Source organism: Perca flavescens, chromosome 22 (genome assembly GCF_004354835.1).
Source record: "Perca flavescens isolate YP-PL-M2 chromosome 22, PFLA_1.0, whole genome shotgun sequence".
NCBI classification, from domain to species: Eukaryota; Metazoa; Chordata; class Actinopteri; order Perciformes; family Percidae; genus Perca; species Perca flavescens.
Window position 1 is genome coordinate 27,275,289 of NC_041352.1, and position 18,061 is coordinate 27,293,349.

The 18,061-nt window shown below is 40.8% G+C and overlaps 2 protein-coding genes and 1 long non-coding RNA gene across 9 annotated transcripts in view; 2 read left to right on the top strand and 1 right to left on the bottom strand.

Annotated features, from left to right (window-relative positions):
• Positions 1-18,061, bottom strand: part of LOC114548890 (uncharacterized) — a 590,132-nt gene that overhangs the window by 159,330 nt on the left and 412,741 nt on the right.
• LOC114548895 (NACHT, LRR and PYD domains-containing protein 3-like) overlaps positions 1-18,061 on the top strand; it is an 802,603-nt gene that overhangs the window by 44,315 nt on the left and 740,227 nt on the right. The window lies entirely within an intron of this gene.
• On the top strand, positions 9,494-15,778 carry LOC114548915 (uncharacterized). Of its 2 annotated transcripts, XR_003691452.1 has the most exons (4): positions 9,494-9,642; positions 11,381-11,458; positions 13,819-13,920; positions 15,691-15,771. It is a non-coding gene; the product is annotated as an uncharacterized LOC114548915 (long non-coding RNA). The 2 variants fall into 2 exon arrangements; XR_003691451.1 differs by lacking the exon at positions 13,819-13,920 and having other exon boundaries at positions 15,691-15,778.

Here is an 18,061-nt window from a genome sequence, read left to right on the forward strand (position 1 = left end):
TTACTCACTGTTTTAAACACCACTGGTTTTACTGCTCTCCCCCGATATAAAGGACCTGGGTTCATCTTTTATCCCAATATGAGTCTTGTTAGTTTTAAGAGGTCCTAGGCCTCCAAAAAACCTAGGTGGCGTTGTCGCCCCCGTCCCCAATTTTAGTCCACGCCGCCCCTTGTTCCATATACACATCTCCTTGGTCGAGCCATTTGTTAACACAAATTTGAACATGAGCAGAAGTCTTGCTCAACCACATCTCAAATATTACAGTCCAGGGTTTTATTAACTCATTAAAATGAATTCATGTGAGTAATTGTTGAGGTGAGTAATTGTCATATGCACATTTAAGGAGGTTACTTCCCCAACAGAAGATGCAAAAGAGGGAAGAGTAAATGATGCCTAAAGGCTCCATGTGTGCTGACTCAGATATCATTAGAAAAGTCCACCCAAAGGAGAAGAAATAGTTGAAAGCAATACAGAATGCCTGAGAGCATTATTGCAATATATTCCATTATGTTTCTATATTTGGATTGTAAAATATGTTTCCCTTTACATAAAGATATTTCATACATTGATTCAGAGAAAGGTAGAAATAGGGGCATACAAATGAACCAGAATGCAGAAAATGTGTTTAATGCTCAACATCATAGGTCAGCACCCAAATCTGGAGGAAAGACCTCGGCCTTTGGGTTGCCAGGCCAGTTTAGATTAGGCCAAATGTTGGTGCTATTTAACATCTACAAACTGGACAGCTAAAATAAACAGGATGCACTGGCTATTAACATGCTGGGCAAGCCAGTCCCGTTTGGCATTGCATTCAGTTTAGTTAAATGGGTCAGGGCTAAGCCCCGAACCTCCTCCAGTCCTAGAAAGGCCCCTTACTTTGCTGTCTGCATCTTGTTGGACATTAAAAACTAATAGGGCTCCATCCAAAAGGGCTGCTATCTGTCTAGGTAGATGTGAACAGATTAGGACTTTACCGAAAAAAAGTTCAGTCAAAAGATTTTTTCTTCACTTTAATCCCTGTAGCAGGGTGAGATGTGTAGTGTGTGTGTGTCACTCCTTCCTGGCTCTCTCCTCTCTCTCCTGCATCGCTTTCTGTCAAATGTCAAAACAAGATTCGGATTTGAAAGGAACACGCCCGAAGGAACAAGTTATTTGGAAAAAGTAATTAGTTACTGATTACTTCTCCAAGAAAGTAATCCAGTTACTTTACTGATTACTTATTTTCAAATGTAATTAGTTACTTTACTAAGTTCCTTTTCAAATCCATCCATCCAACTTTAGTTCTTCACCGTCCAGATGTCAGCAGTGGTGGAAACCAAGTCTCCATCTCTGAGTGCAGCCTTCAAATGATCGTCCATGATGTCCTCTTCTCTCTCAAGGGATCCTGCTAATGTCTTTCTCTGCGCCAGCTTGACACCGGGTTTGGTCGGTACTTTTTTCTACGATGCGTCGGAACGATTCAGAGTCAACAGTGGACATTGGCAGCATGTCCTCGACAATGTAGCCAGCGACGGGCTTCTTCAGTTCAGCAGCACTAAGTCTGTCTCTTTGAAGTCTATTTTCACCCGTTTAGCAGGAGAGGGGGTTGGCCCCCCCAGTGGAATTGGATGGAGCCCCAGCGGTCATGGCAGCGAATGAAATCCCCTCCTCCTCCTCCTCCTCCTCCTCCTCCTCCTCCTCCTCCTCCTCCTCCTCCTCCCTCCTCCTCCCTCCTCCTCCTCCTCCCCTCCTCCTCCTCCTCCTCCTCCTCCTCCTCCTCCTCCTCCTCCTCCTCCTCCTCCTCCTCCTCCTCCTCCTCCTCCTCCTCCTCCTCCTCCTCCTCCTCCTCCTCCTCCTCCTCCTCCTCCTCCTCCTCCTCCTCCTCCTCCTCCAGGTAGGACCCGTGGATGTAATGGATTCATGTTGACACCGTTTGCGTAGAGGCTATTCTTCGCCCTCCATTGTCTCCCACGCACGGGCAGACGATGTGCAGCAGCGCCCTCTGTGGTCACAGTTTCTGATGCTTATTATAACGCTAGTCGTCGGGGCACGGGGAAAGTCCAAATAAATCTCTATTCTGTAGCACTACCGAGGCTCAAAGTAGCACCACACTTCAACGGTAGCAGAATGAGGGTCCCTACATGGAACCCAAGCATTGAGAACTTTGGAAGTGTACAGACACTTTATTAAAAACCTAGTTTAGAAAGACTGTACCTCGTGCCCCCCCCATTAGTCATGAAAAAATGAAAAGTCATCAAAAGAAGGAGAACCATTTGAAAAAAGGTAGATTTTATTCCTTTTGTATTTCTTGAGTTAGTTTGAGTTGTTGTTGTTACCAGGCTAGAGGTTGAAAGGTAACTTTATTTCTATGGCACATTTCAGCAACAAGGCAACTCACAGTGCTTTACATCAAACTAAATTAAAGAGCAATTAAAAAGAGGTCAAAAGCTAATAGAGAATAAGATACAACAACAAGAGTAAAAGTTAAGAGTGCAGTTAATTAATAATTGATTTAATAGGTTGTATGGGAGGGGCTTTATTTTGTGTGGTGTGTCAAATGTTAATGTCTAAATAAATGACAATGTTCCAAGTAAATAGAAGAAATAGGATTGGAATTATTTTACCAACTGAAATAAAAAGAGGGAGAGAATTTCAGCTCTCTGTATCAGTAGACGGGGCTCTCTGAGATGATGAACGGTAGCCAACCCTAGCTGGTTTAAAAATCCTTCTCTTGTCTTCTGGTTTTCCATCCTTCTCCGTCCCATTGGACCATTTTGAAACCACTTGTTAGCTTTCCTTTTGAACAGGTAACTACCGTAGCATGCACAGTTCAACAAGAGGGCCCCCCCATACCAACAGTCCCATTCTGATGTGTAGAGACAAAGCTGTCAACGATACTGTATTACAGCTGAACAACAAAAGCATCGCTATCACATCTTTATTGGTGAACGTTGGACTTTATTCATCTCCAGGAATTGAAGATGGAATTTTTTTGTGGTGCAAAGTTTTAAAACCTGCAGATTGTTTTGATGTTTTTGATTTGATGCAGCTCCTACGACAGCGGTGACACCTTCAGTGACGTCAAAGTCACCCGGCGTCCCGACTAACTCCTCTGCACAGGTAGCGTCACGTTAAAATATGAAAGTATCAGCAGATACAGCAGTCTAGCTCTGATCTCAAGGTGTTAATGATGCAGGAACATGGAGAAATGGAGATTATTTGATCATTTAGCAGGATTTTATTTTTTTGTGATGTTTGAATTTGTTAGTGATTCAGGATGGAGGAGGTGAGGAAGTGATGCAGCAGGAGGTGCTGGAGGAGAACTCTGCTGGTCAGTGATCATGTTTCCACGTTCATACCACAACTGGAGCTCTTACTGCGTTCATGCCTCCTGGGAATAACAGGGACCGTCTCCGTGGTTACGTTGTTTATCCGACTGCCAGCGTTCACATGGTCGGGATGCCTCTTCTTCTTCTTCTGCTATATTGGCGTTTGGCTTAACAACTTGTTGCGTGACTGCCACCAGCTGTTGGGCGTGTGTAAACATGGAGGCCACAATAACAAAGATTGTTGCTGATTTCTTATGCGAGCATCCTAACAGCACATGGACAGCTGTTAGTTTGTGTTATCTGCAGGACAACAAACAGGAAAGGACTCGTATCAGGTTTAGAAATGGGCCTATTTATGAATCATTTGAAGATGTTATGTCTGTGTATGTTTCTTGGCGGAGCCGTTTGTCCACAATAAACAGTTTATTGTCATTGAAATATTTTCAGTGAACCAAAGTCGCCTCCATCAATCGTCAGCTGTCAACAACGCGTCACCACCTGGGAAACTCTGTTAGCTAAATCTAGCCCCAGTTTCCCTCCTGATTCTCTGAATTATGACGTTTTCACTGGGAAAAATGTCCTTGAACATACGGTATATCAAAGATTTTCTGTCACATCACCAACAGTATGAAACACTCCTCACTTCCTGTCTCCTAAATGGGCGTTATGTCTAATTACTTAGCTAACAGTCATTCCATTAGAGTTGTCAGGGCCTTGTGAACGTTAGCTTCTGTGTTGCCAGATCTGAGAGAGTTTGTTCCTCAGACAGAAACAGGTATGGAAAACAGTACATTTTCTCCTGATGGGTCTGGAAAAATGCCATTTTAGTGTCAGACTGTTCTGGAGTTATGTGGTCTGTAAAGAATGGCTCCAATATTTATTTTGGTGAATATAGAGTGAAAGAATCTCATCTGTGTTCTCATTTTTTATTTTTTTTTTATAGAGCACACAAGTGCTTTACAGGCAAAAAAATACAATGAAAGGACAGACACATTTCATAAAGTCACTTTAAAAACAAAGTGTAAAACCTAAAATAATAAATGACGGTTAAGAAAAGACAAATTAAAAGCTCTGGAAAAGAGAACAGCCTTATGTTAGTTGTAAATAATTCCAGTTGGCGCATGTCTTAGAAGGTGATTCCAGCAGTGGGCAACATAATGGCTCCAATCCACTCAGGACCTGCAGCTAGTTAGGCTAAAAAAGGCCGGGACCCACTTCTAAACTGTCTTTGAGTGGATTTATGTGAACCACACATGTTCAACCCTTCACTTTCTCTCTCGCTCTCAGATTATCCTGGGGCTGGCCAATACATTTTTGGTGACTTGGAACTCTTGAGCTGTGTCTTCTTCTTCCTCCTCCTAAACATACCAGCTACACACAGCAACACAGTAACCATAGCAACGGTACCTGTCTGTGCGGCGTGACAAGCGCCCGTCCCCTCCCACCGGGTGATTCCTCCGCAGCTGTGACGTGAAACCAACCGGACAAAGAGCCGAAAAACGGCGTTTCACCTCTCTGAAAGAAGAAGACATCTTCCCACCTGTCAGGGTCAAGATACTACAACACTTCCGGCCTCGTTTTCACAATAAGAGTCTGGAGAAGAGGAGCAGACTCGCTTTCACAATAAGAGTCTGGAGAAGAGCAGCAGACTCACTTTCACAATAAGAGTCTGGAGGAGAGAAGAGCAGCAGACTCGCTTTCACAATAAGAGTCTGGAGAAGAGCAGCAGACTCACTTTCACAATAAGAGTCTGGAGAAGAGCGTCAGACTCGCTTTCACAATAAGAGTCTGGAGAAGAGCAGCAGACTCGCTTTTCACAATAAGAGTCTGGAGAAGAGCGGCAGCCTCGCTTTCACAATAAGAGTCTGGAGAAAAAAATATGGAAATATGGACATTTGCTGCTTTTCTCTGTTTATATCATATTAAATCAGTGGTGCAGTGTACCCCCTGATTTACCAAACAACAGCCTTGCAACTGAAAAACTAAGGCTGTCAAACGATAAAAAAAAAATTAACTAATTAATTGCACAATTTGCTGTAATTAATCGCGATTAATCGCTTTTTAAATTGAGACTGAAGCTTGTAATAATGGATATTTAAATGCTAAATCACTTAACTTTGCAAATATGAAGAAAAAAACAAACAAGGAAAGGTTCTGCTAAGTTCAGAATGTTTAATATCTTTCAGAACAACAGCAGCAACAATTTGGCTTATTTAGTCCTGCTGAAGGCTGCTGGAAACGGCTAGAAACTGTCTGCTGTCGCCTGCTCTCGTCTACTTTACAGGCGAGGAGCAGTTCATCTCCAACGAGCCGAGAGTTCAGTTCATCTCCAACGAGCCGAGAGTTCAGTTCATCTCCAACGAGCCGAGATTTCAGTTCATCTCCAACGAGCCGAGAGTTCAGTCGGCGGCAGGGCAGTCGGGACTCACCTGGAAATGGTGAGCAGGATGAGGTGACTAGAGTCTCTCAAAATCTGACGAAAATCTTCTAAACTGACCTTTGTTGAGCTGAAATGAAGACAGATTCAGCAACTGCACGGCCTATTTCTCGCTTAAAATGTTTTCAGAAACATGTTTCAGTGAACTATTTTAGTACAATATGAGATCGTATTCTGAACGGCCGCCATGACAGTCTGGCTCTCAATATCCGGAGAAAACAAACCCATGTGACGCGTTTGTCCAATCAGCTGCCGGTTTTCATTACTTGGGCAACAATACAGAGTAGCGCCGCCTGCTGTTATGTAGACGTATTACGTTTCTCAGCCGCCACATGAAGTAAACAAACACAGCTGCGTTCATTTCGTTAATTTTTTTTAACGAGTTAAATATTAAAAACTTAACATAAAATTAACTTAAAAAATTAACGCGTTAATTTTGACAGCCCTATGAAAAACATTTAAATACTGATGAAAAAAGGCAATAAATACGTTTTAAAAAAACATAAAAACTTGGAAAAAGTCGGTAGAAAGGAGGAAGTAAGTCAAGAATTGGTGAAAAACAGTATCAGAAACTGACCCCAGTTGGAGTAATTATGGTTTCCATTAAAGTCAGTGTGTGTATTTGTGTGTATTGTGTGTACAATGTGTGTGTCATGCTCTGAGCAGACCTAGATTTCATGTCTGTTCTTGTACACAGCGTTCACTTATCATTTGTAGAGCGCCATCTATTGGTCATAACTAGTATTGAAATGTAGGCTACGTTTGGGTGAGTTAACCGCTTACTTCCTGTTTATCGGGCAGACACACGAGAGAAGTCAACGTGAAAGGTTGTTCGGTTTTGCTGTCTCGGGACAAGTTGGCTTTTTCACTTGCTTAATAGTTATTTCTTACCCACACGAAGGCAATGCCCTTTTACGGCATAAATAAAGGAAAGGAGAAAAGGAATGAAGATTTCTTGCATCACCGTCCTTTGTTGGTCCTAGCCTGGTGGTTGTAAACTTGCTGGATAACTCAGTAGCTCTACACTCAGTGAGGCCAGTATAGTGTGTATTTCCACTGACTGCAGAACGACTGCGTCCCAGCTCCGGTGGTCCGCCGCCCTCCACAGCAGATACGTAGAGCTTCTATTGTTGCCGAACGCTGGAGAGCTCCGCAGCAATTCAGCACATGGCAGATTATGCGGGACAGGAAGTCGAGCACAGAAACAAAATAAAATATCTGGTTAATTTTCAAAATAAAATACACCGTGCTCACGGCGGATCATATTTCCCTGCACTACACCTTGAAAACACAGCACAGAGCCGTTTCCCCTCTACTCCTCTGGATGGAAACTAACTGTTGTTGGTTTTGTGGTTCTATTCTACGTGAATTCGCGAGATCTCGTGAGGTCCTCGTGAGATCTCGTTGGGCAACACAGTCTCCTCCCTACTCGTCAAATGTATGACGCATGGTCAAGGACCCTGGCGTCAAGTTTCAACGAAATAGGGGTACCCTTGACGTTATTTTTTTCGACGAGGGGGTCCGTCAGATAGACATTCATGTTATTCCCTCACCGTCGGATATCGACGAAAAAAAAAAAAACACCCCCGCCCCTTAACTCGAAATCTGTGACAGTTATTATTGGTATTTTTAGCCCAATAACCGCTGTTTTAATCAACATTATTCACGAGATAGTATCATGGTTTATATGTATTTCTTTTTATGTTATTATTTCGGTATATTTCGGCCAGGGAAGCTGGATTGCTTTTTTGTTGATTTATATTTTTTAAACTATAATGCTACATCTATCAACATTTATTTAGATGTTATCATGGTATTCATTTCTTTACTTTAATAATATTATTTCGGTCTTATTACCGGTGAAATATTACAGTATTTGCTGTAATATAGAACATTACGATATGATCCGAGCAGGAAGCATTCAAAGCCGATAGGCCTATCCCACAATGCAATGTGGCCATTCATTTCAAAAGAATCAGGCAGCGATCAATCACGCCAGGATGGTCTTTAACGCCAGTCAGTGGTCAGTATCACTTCAATATACATATATACAGTCAGTGGTCAGTATCACTTCAATATACATATATACAGTCAGTGGTCAGTATCACTTCAATATACATATATACAGTCAGTGGTCAGTATCACTTCAATATACATATATACAGTCAGTGGTCAGTATCACTTCAATATACATATATACAGTCAGTGGTCAGTATCACTACAATATACATATATACAGTCAGTGGTCAGTATCACTTCAATATACATATATACAGTCAGTGGTCATGGCCGCAACGAATCCGGACCTGGTGGGTACTGACGGACGGCGGAGCAGCGGAGCCGGTCTGCAGCCGTTCTGCATTCAGTGGAAATCCGGAGTGAGCCAGCGAGAAAAACTAGAGAAAGACTTGCAAAAAAGGAAGGAAGACTAACTTTGAAAAAGTGACAAAAACCTTGTAAAAGGCAGAATTATTTTTTGAAAAAAAGCGAAAACTTCAACAAACTTAGAGAAAAAAAGAAGAAAGTACAAAAAAGGAATGAAGGAAGGAAAAGGGCGAAAATAGTGATAAAAAGTGACAAAAACTTGGTGTCCCCCTGCAGTCCTCCAAAGTACCCCTTGGGGAACACTGGTCTATTGTAGTGGCTATACTGTACTGTATATACATATATTGGACAGAATCTTCCTTTGGGGGAGGGGGGGCATATCGTAGTAGGGGTCTGGGTGTCCTCCCCCAGGGAAGTTTTGAGCATCAAAGACTTAATTTACTGTATTCTGACACTTTTATGCACCAATTTACGGTGGAAAAAACTTTATTTAGCCTATTTGAAGAAGAAAAACACAGATGACAATTAAAAATATATCAAAATTATAGTTGAAAGTATGTTGTTGCGTGTCATTGGGCATTTTTAACTGGGTATATGGAAATCCTTTTTCTTTCTTAGTGGGTATACTGGGTATACCTGTGTATCACGTAGACTACACCACTGTGTTAATCTAAATATCTTTGAGTTTCAGACAAATCAAGACATTTACAGACTTCACCTGATGGATATTTTCTCATATTTTCTGACATCTTATAGACCAAACGGTTAATGGATCACTCTAGAAAATAATCCTTAGAAATAAAATAATGGTTAGTTACAGCCCTAGAACTTAATGAATCAGGACTTTTCTCCAAGTCCAGCCTCAGTTGTTGCCTCTCATGTTCTGAACATTGGAGTCACAGAGCTAAGAATATATATTTTAAGATAAACTCTAATCATGTTCACTATACACATCATCACTATTCATCTGCCTGCTGCACATAGATTATGTTTTACCCATCATGCACTCAACCATTCAGACTCTTTTCTCTCATGTTAAACTACTATTTAGTTAATATTTGTTTCTGTATTCATTGTTTATTTCATAATAATGTTTAATATATGTGTTTGTGTACACTATGTATGCCCCAACCACCGAGGTAGATTCCTCGTCAGTGTAACTTCCAGTGGGAGGAATTTAGAGGAAAGGCCAGATGGTGAAGTCAGCCTTCAGCTGGTAGTTTGTTACTTTGGACAGCAGGTGGTGCTGTTACATCAACAACATACACACACACACACACACACACACACACACACACACACACACACACACACACACACACACACACACACACACACACACACACTTTTAGATAAACTCAGCTGATTTCCTGTAAATGAAGAGGGGAGGAGCAGATCTGGTACATGAGAACAGGAAGTTGAGACTCCATTTCAGTTCAGTTCATTCTTTGTCCCAAAGCGCAATTTGTATTCAGCAGGAATATGAAGAATATACAAAACAAACCACACAACAGTTAACAGAAGTGTGAAGAGAACAGGAAGAGGAAACTGAAGGCTGAGGCAGGGTGAGAGGTAATCCAACATTTATTATTTTACTGTCAAAGTCTCTGAGTCTGTTTTCTCCTGTGGACTGGAGAGGAAAGAAATGTTAGAATGAACTCAACAGTTTGATTCATCTGGACACAAAGAGCTGATTGGCTGAATAATAAATATATAATAATACACATTAAACCTGCTGTAGACCCAGAAAACAGATTTAAAGATAACTGACCAAGTTGTGGATGGTTTTACTTAACTGTATACTGTGTGTGTGTGTGTGTGTGTGTGTGTGTGTGTGTGTGTGTGTGTGTGTGTGTGTGTGTGTGTGTGTGTGTGTGTGTGTGTGTGTGTGTGTGTGTGTGTGTGCGGTCTTGCATGTGACTCTTGTTCAAACTTGTTTCCTCTAAATGTTGTGAGCTCCCAGTCAGTGTTCCTGTTTTACCTCTCAGACTGACTGACTTTGGAGGAAGAGGAAGACGGACCATAGTCTGTAAATTAAGCTCATATTTTCCCAAAACCTTATTTTTTTTTTTAAGAATATTTTTTTGGGGCATTTTAGGCCTTTAATGTGACAGGACAGATGAAGACATGAGAGGGGAGAGAGAGGGAATGACATGCAGCAAAGGGCAGCAGGTCAGAGTCGAACCCTGGCCCGCTGCGTCGAGGAGTAAACCTCTATATATGGGTGCCCTCTCTACCAACTGAGCTATCTGGGCACCCAAAACCTTCTTTTTTTATTAATCCAGTTACATCCTACAAGCCTCATTCTGCCTCTAATTTAACTTTACAAGAAGCAACATTTTAGAATGCAAACAAAAAGCAAACACAACAATAGGTATATTTCTATTTCCTTTCATGGCAGTATCTCGTCTACAACGATTTTAGCAGTAACTTGTCTGTCAAAGATCCATTAGTCATAACTGGCTAAACTGCATCCGATGTGTGGATGGACTTCACAGTAGTACTAACAATATGCTCACGCCACAATAAAGTGTACTAAATACTTCACTTGCAAAATGACAATTTGTGTATCATGTTACTCATTAAGTGTTGCGTAGAATTAGTGAAGAAAACCTTTTTTCTTGCATGCCACTTTAAATGGCAGCATAATCTGAGCATGGCGTCAGGGTTATGGTCCTGCAAGCAAATAATATTATTTCACATGCGCAGATATTAGTCTTCACGCAGCAATTAAAAAATCAAGTTGTACAGGTGACTGCGAGCAACAAACAAGACCTAGGGAGAGGTGAAGAATGGCTCCTGCATGTATCAAACTAAGCAGCAAGGATACGGAGCAGATAACACACACATGAGAGTGTCTGCTTTGGGAGCACTGGAGGGAAATACACTCTCACTGGTCACTATGCTTTCAAAGTGGATTTCTGCTGTGCTAATGAAATGGAGTTTTGACAACTTTTGGCACTGGCCCTTTTGTGATTAGTCACTTTCTCACCCACATGGAGCTCGTTAGTCTGCTTATTTTTTTATAACCTTTATCCAGGTAAGTTAATTGAGAACAACTTCTCTTTGCCTCTCCCTGTTTATTTTCACCGTGTAGTATTAATAGTTTGGAGTACTTCTTCCACTGCGTCACTGAGTCCGTTTAACGATAAAGTTTGTTCATCACATTTTATACATGTTGGAACTCAACGTGTGGAAGGTTCCTCTTGTTGCATTCACGGGACAAAGGAAGAACAGACTGACAACAACAACCACAGTTACACAGAGAGAAGAAACCAAGCTCTTATTGTGAAAATCTGCTTCCTGACAGGTGGAGCTGTGACTCATCAGAAAAAACCAACTCACCTGAGTTGTTCTCTGTCAACTCTTTGGACTGTTTGAAGAAACTGTAAGTTGCTGTTTGATACTTTAACACCAAGTCTGTCTTTCATCTCTTCAGGGTTAGTTTCTGGCTCTGTAAAGTTAAATATAATGTTTCTACTTCACTTCTTATTTCCTGAGGAAGTGTTAAGGACTCTTGTGTTGAAGATCAGAAAGCTGTCTGCAGCAGTTAGTGTCGGTCGGTCTATTCACTGACAGGACTGATGTGGAGACAACAAGACTCTCTTATTCTCTAACTAAATCAATGAATATGTAACTGTGAGCTGGTGTGATGGTCCTCTATGGATCAGTGTCTCTGTGTTGTGAATGTTACGCTGCATCTACATATGAAGAAACCAGACTGAATCAGGGAAAGAACGTCGACATCACGGACAGAGACACAAACAGCCCACAGACACTGATCAGGAGATCTGCTTTTTATTAAATTTGTTTTACTGTTAGTTGGGCAAGATATATAAACTCAATATAGTTTTGCAATATATCGGAAGTGTCGCAATAAGTATGGGTAATATTTAGTTATTTTGTGGGCGCGCTCGTCCCATCTGTTGGCTGTGTGGTTTAGTTGTGTTGATTTAGAGCTTTAAACACTGTAATGATCATATTTCATTGGCCAGTCCAACCAGTAGAACATGTCCTGTTCTGTAGACATGGTCCTTATTTATATATTTTATACTGTCCAACCAGTAGAACATGTCCTGTTCTGTAGACATGGTCCTTATTTATATATTTTATACTGTCCAACCAGTAGAACATGTCCTGTCCTGTAGACATGGTCCTTATTTATATATTTTATACTGTCCAACCAGTAGAACATGTCCTGTCCTGTAGACATGGTCCTTATTTATATATTTTATACTGTCCAACCAGTAGAACATGTCCTGTCCTGTAGACATGGTCCTTATTTATATATTTGATGCTGTCCAACCAGTAGAACATGTCCTGTTCTGTAGACATGGTCCTTATTTATATATTTTATACTGTCCAACCAGTAGAACATGTCCTGTCCTGTAGACATGGTCCTTATTTATATATTTTATACTGTCCAACCAGTAGAACATGTCCTGTTCTGTAGACATGGTCCTTATTTATATATTTTATACTGTCCAACCAGTAGAACATGTCCTGTCCTGTAGACATGGTCCTTATTTATATATTTTATACTGTCCAACCAGTAGAACATGTCCTGTTCTGTAGACATGGTCCTTATTTATATATTTTATACTGTCCAACCCAATAAGCTCTGAAAAACGGAACATGTAGAACTAAACTAAAGCATAAACAAATGTAAATTTGAAATTTGAAATGTTTTGACGGACTATGATTATTAACGAGTTGTTGAGCCCTCGTACACATCCTTTGATCACAGACATTCCTGTGTGGCGTACCTGAGGCGGGGATCGATCCCGCGTCTCCTGTTTACCGCTCGGTGTCCTTGCAGACAAAAGAAAGATTACACCCAGTTTGTCTGTTCCTTTGTATGTTTGAAGAGACAGGGAAATATTAACTGCAGCTAAAGTTTCACATACATAATTACTTTGTCACTTCCCTGTATTCTGTTGTCAGAATGTGTGGTTGTGTTATTCCTGCAGAGCACAGAATGTATACTATAGCATCATATACTAAAGCCTCATATCTATACTATAGCATAATATCTATACTATAGCATAATATCTACACTGTAGCATCAGTAACTAACAGTAGCAGAGTCCAGTAGAAGAAGCCGTCACTACAGGATGAACTATAAACTAACTAGAACCAGAACCCTGCTAATAGATAATAGTAGTAAAGTTAAGTAAAACGTTAGTTCATAGCTGTAACAGATAAACTAACTAGAACCAGAACCCTGCTAATAGATAATAGTAGTAAAGTTAAGTAAAACGTTAGTTCATAGCTGTAACAAGAAGAGATGTTTCATTTGATCATAGCTGAAAATACCGTTTATCTTTTATGATTAAAATAGAGTAAAGTGTAAACATGTTTTAATGTGTGAATGTGTTTGGTGGAGCTCTGCTTGTAGTTCCTGCTGATGTCCACCAGAGAGCGCCATGACGTCACTCACCAGCTCAGAGATGAAAACAAACTAGACTTTGGCTTAGTTTTATTCTTTATTTAGGTATTTGTCTCTAAAATAAAAAATGACAACATTACCAATGATCAGTAACATTATAAATGTTTGTTAACCGTTAAAATAACTTTTAACTGAAGTTTAATTTCCCGTTTATCACTGCTGGTTGTTATAAAGTGTTACTGCTCCTCTCAGTTTTTCTGGTTCTTCAGGATTCTTCCTGTCTCCTCCTATGTACTCCTCCTCCTCATTCTCCTCTTCCTCCTGATCAAGCTGAAACAGGTTTGTTGTTTCTCTGTTAGACACAAAGGTTTCAGTGGACACACACGATAAGATGTCTCGGTGTCCCAGAGGTCTTCCAGGCCGAGCTGCAGCGTGAGAAACCCTCCAATCAGAGCAGTCAAGTGCGTAAGTCTTTCAATTTTTCATTTTCATATTGTGTTGAGTTCAGGAGCAGAGAGTCTGTCTGTTTTCTCTCCACGTTAGTTATCTGCTCAGTCAGCTGCTGTAACTTTACACTGTGCTATTAGTACTTTTACTGCAGTAACATGTGTGAATACTTGCTTTAATCTCAGAAGGAAAGCTTGTACTTCTTCTTGTCCTCCATTTATCTGACAGCATGCTACTCTGCACATTCACAGTTTACACACAAAGTCTTAATCAGCAGTAAAACATGATGTAATGTTCCAGAGAATCAGCTCTCTCACTGCTACTTCTACATCAAGTACATTTACTAACAGAGCAGGATGTTGGACTGAGTATTCTCACCGTGTAGTATTAATAGTTTCACTGCGTCACTGAGTCTGTTTAATCATAAAGTTTGTTCGTCACATTTTAAACATATAATAATAATTTAACATAACCTATACACAGCCCATTACACATAGATGAATGAATAATAAAATAATGTTTAGTTACAGCCCTAGAACTGAATGAATCAGGACTTTTCTCCAAGTCCAGCCTCAGTTGTTGCCTCTCATGTTCTGAACATTGGAGTCACAGAGCTAAGAATATATATTTTAAGATAAACTCCTAATCATGTTCACTATACACATCATCACTATTCATCTGCCCGCTGCACATAGACTATATTATGTTTTACCCATCATGCACTCAGCCATTCAGCCTCTTTTCTCTCATGTTAAACAACTATTTAGTTTATCTTTGTTTCTGTATTTATTGTTTATTTCATAATAATGTTTAATATATGTGTTTGTGTACAGTATGTATGTACCAACCATCGAGGTAGATTCCTCGTCAGTGTAACTTACAGTGGCAGGAATTTAGAGGAAAGGCCAGATGGTGAAGTCAGCCTTCAGCTGGTAGTTTGTTACTTTGGACAGCAGGTGGTGCTGTTACATCAACAACATATACACACACACACACACACACACACACACACACTTAGATAAACTTAGTTGATATCCTGTAAATGAAGAGGAGGAGGAGCAGATCAAGGTATGCTACCACACCTGTAGCTGCAGCACCTTACAGTGAGAAGAGGAAGAGTAGAGTCAGGTGAGACTCCATTTAGTGAGACCAGAAGAGAGGAGGAGGAGGAAACTGAAGGCTGAGGCAGGGTGAGAGGTAATCCAACATTTATTATTTTACTGTCAAAGTCTCTGAGTCTGTTTTCTCCCTGTGGACTGGAGAGGAAAGAAATGTTAGAATGAACTCAACAGTTTGATTCATCTGGACACAAAGTGCTGATTGGCTGAATAATTAATATATAATAATACACACTAAACCTACAGATATAAAGTTAACTGATGGATTTCTGGATGGTTTTAATGTAATATACTGTTAGCGCTTCTATTTTACACTCGCAATTCAAATTTTCCGAGGTCAAAGTCTGAAACATAACCCCTGATCTCAGATATCTGAGCCGAGTTATAAACTGTTATTGCTAACGATGGCTAACCTGGCTTAGTTATTAACCCCACAATGATAAAATCAGTTGTAAATGATGTCATTCACTCTTTCCCTGTGTGTGTGTGTGTGTGTGTGTGTGTGTGTGTGTGTGTGTGTGTGTGTGTGTGTGTGTGTGTGTGTGTGTGTGTGTGTGTGTGTGTGTGTGTGTGTGTGTGTGTGTGTGTGTGTGTGTGTGTGTGTGTGTGTGTGTCTTGATTCTTGTGTTGTGAGCTCACTATCAGTGTTCCTGTTTTACCTCTCAGACTGACTTCAGATCAGAAGATGAGTGATTTGGAGGAAGAGGAGGACGGAGCAGAGTCTGTAGTATCTGGCTGTCAGTCTATGAAGAGTGACCGGTCCAAAGGAGAACCTTCACAATTCAGTTATGAACCTGGACCCAAAGACATAATGTAAGAGAACTGATACCAACTCATTTATATGACTCATTTTCAGATTCCTCTGCTAATGTTTTCTGTGATTTTGTGTTTTTATATTTAAATTTCTATTAAAGTTAATTTGATAACAAAAATTTAACAGGGGGTGGGGTTTAGGGTTAGCAACTTTACAAAATGTTGGACAATTATTATCATATCTGTGTTATATAAATGTTGAAAAAAAGCTAGAGCATAGAGACAAAACTTGCTAAAGAAGTTTTTCGGTGAAAAGACACTGGAGGAGAAAGCACCACGAAGCAGAGCTATTTAAATGTCGGTGTCCATGTTATCCAATCAGTCTGTTCATACCGGCTGCAATCAGATGCGGAGTAGCTAATCTAAAAGGTATATTACACATTTTTAATTCTCATTATTGAAAGTACCAGTAATTTGTCTGTTAATAGCTTCAGAATTGGCTTTAAAGGAAGAGAATTTAAGTATTCAAGCAATAATTAAAGCTGCAAGCAGCGTTGGATGGGCCCTCGCACCTCCTTGCACGTCGGGGTTACTGGCAGATGCTGCAAATCGTCCCCAATGAAAAGGGAACTCTCTGCTGCATTCAATGATACAAGACACAAGACTCTACATCATACAGTTCATTAGCTGTGAAAGGGGGCGTGGCTAAAGCACAGGGGGCTGGTCAAACCATCACCAATCAAAAAGGAACTCTCTGCTGAGTTCAATGATACGTCACACAAGAATCTACCTTAAAGGGGTGATAGAATGATTATATTTCACACTGTTCCTTATGGTCTCCTAATGGGGTATGTAACATTAGTTGGGCTGAAAATGACCTGGTTGTTATTTTATTGGCCCTTATGCATCCCTGTGTTTTGGCCCTATTTGTAACAAGAGCTTTTCTTCCAAATATGGTATGCTCATGAATATTTAGATGAGCTGCGCGCTGCTTGGTTGAGCCTTATCACGTACACACGCATTAGAGACGCGTGCTGATTGGTTGAGCGAATCCCCAATACACACACATTAGAGACGCGACAGAATCTCATATTCCAGACACTGCAATGTTTCGTTACCAAATTCACTTCTGAGACTTTTTTATGTGAGAAATCAACTATATAAAGCTCAAATATGGGCCGTTTTACGAAAATGGATGTCTAATTGCAAATTTGGTAAAACTGTGTGTCGGAGTTCAGCGGCCGGTGCTGCTGCCTCGCCGCCCGGCCTGCCTTCCTCCACAGACTCCGGGCTGCTGTGAGCTCGACTGAGCTCCGGGACGGCTGCTGCAGCCCACAGCACCTCATACCCGCGCAAAGTCACCGTTTGGGCTAATGGACTAGCTACCAAACGCCGCTGCCCTGACAGAGCTCCAGGGCCTGCATCTCCTCTCTTCCTGCTAGCTAAATGGCCCGTTGTGTGAGTGTGAGGCGAGGTCAGAGAGCTTGTTACACCAGCAATCTCTTACCACATGTTACACACATGTCACGCCACTTAGTTATACAACATATACCTAAATGTCTTATAAAGCTAACAACGGTGTCCGATTTTAAGTTAATGAATATTTGTGAAGTTTAGCTAGGTGTTTTCGTTAGTTAGACTGTCCCTTCAATCCTATCTATGTGTAGCTACAAATCACGGATAGTTAGCTTAATTTTTGGTTGTAGTTCAAGTATATTTACAGTTTGAATTTCGTCACACCACTTATACAACATCTAAATAAATGTTTTGTGAAGTTAACAACTGTGTCCGATTTCAAGTTAATGAATATTTGTGAACTGTAAGGGTTTTCGTTAGCTGCGACTGTCCATTCAATCCTATGTGTACAGATTGCGGATAGTTAGCTTCATTTTGGTCGTAATTTGAGTATATACAGTTTGAATTTCGTCACGCCCACTTATACAACAGCTAACTAAATGTTTTATAAAGCTAACAACGGTGTCCGATTTCAAGTTAATGAATATTTGTGAATTCCAGAGGAATTCTAAGAGGAGGCTAGCTAGCTAGCTCTCATTAATAGAACTACATCCAGCCCGCAGGCTCTATCAATGAGACTTGCGGACAAGCGGCGTTTATTTCCCCAATCGCTTGTTTAAATAACTCAACACATTATAATTACACACATTAAAGATTAACTGGAACCTGTGGTAAAGAGATTGCTGGCGTAACAAGCTGACCGCTGACCGCTCTCACTCACACACACACCGGGCATTTAGCTAGCAGGAAGAGGGGAGATGGAGGCCCT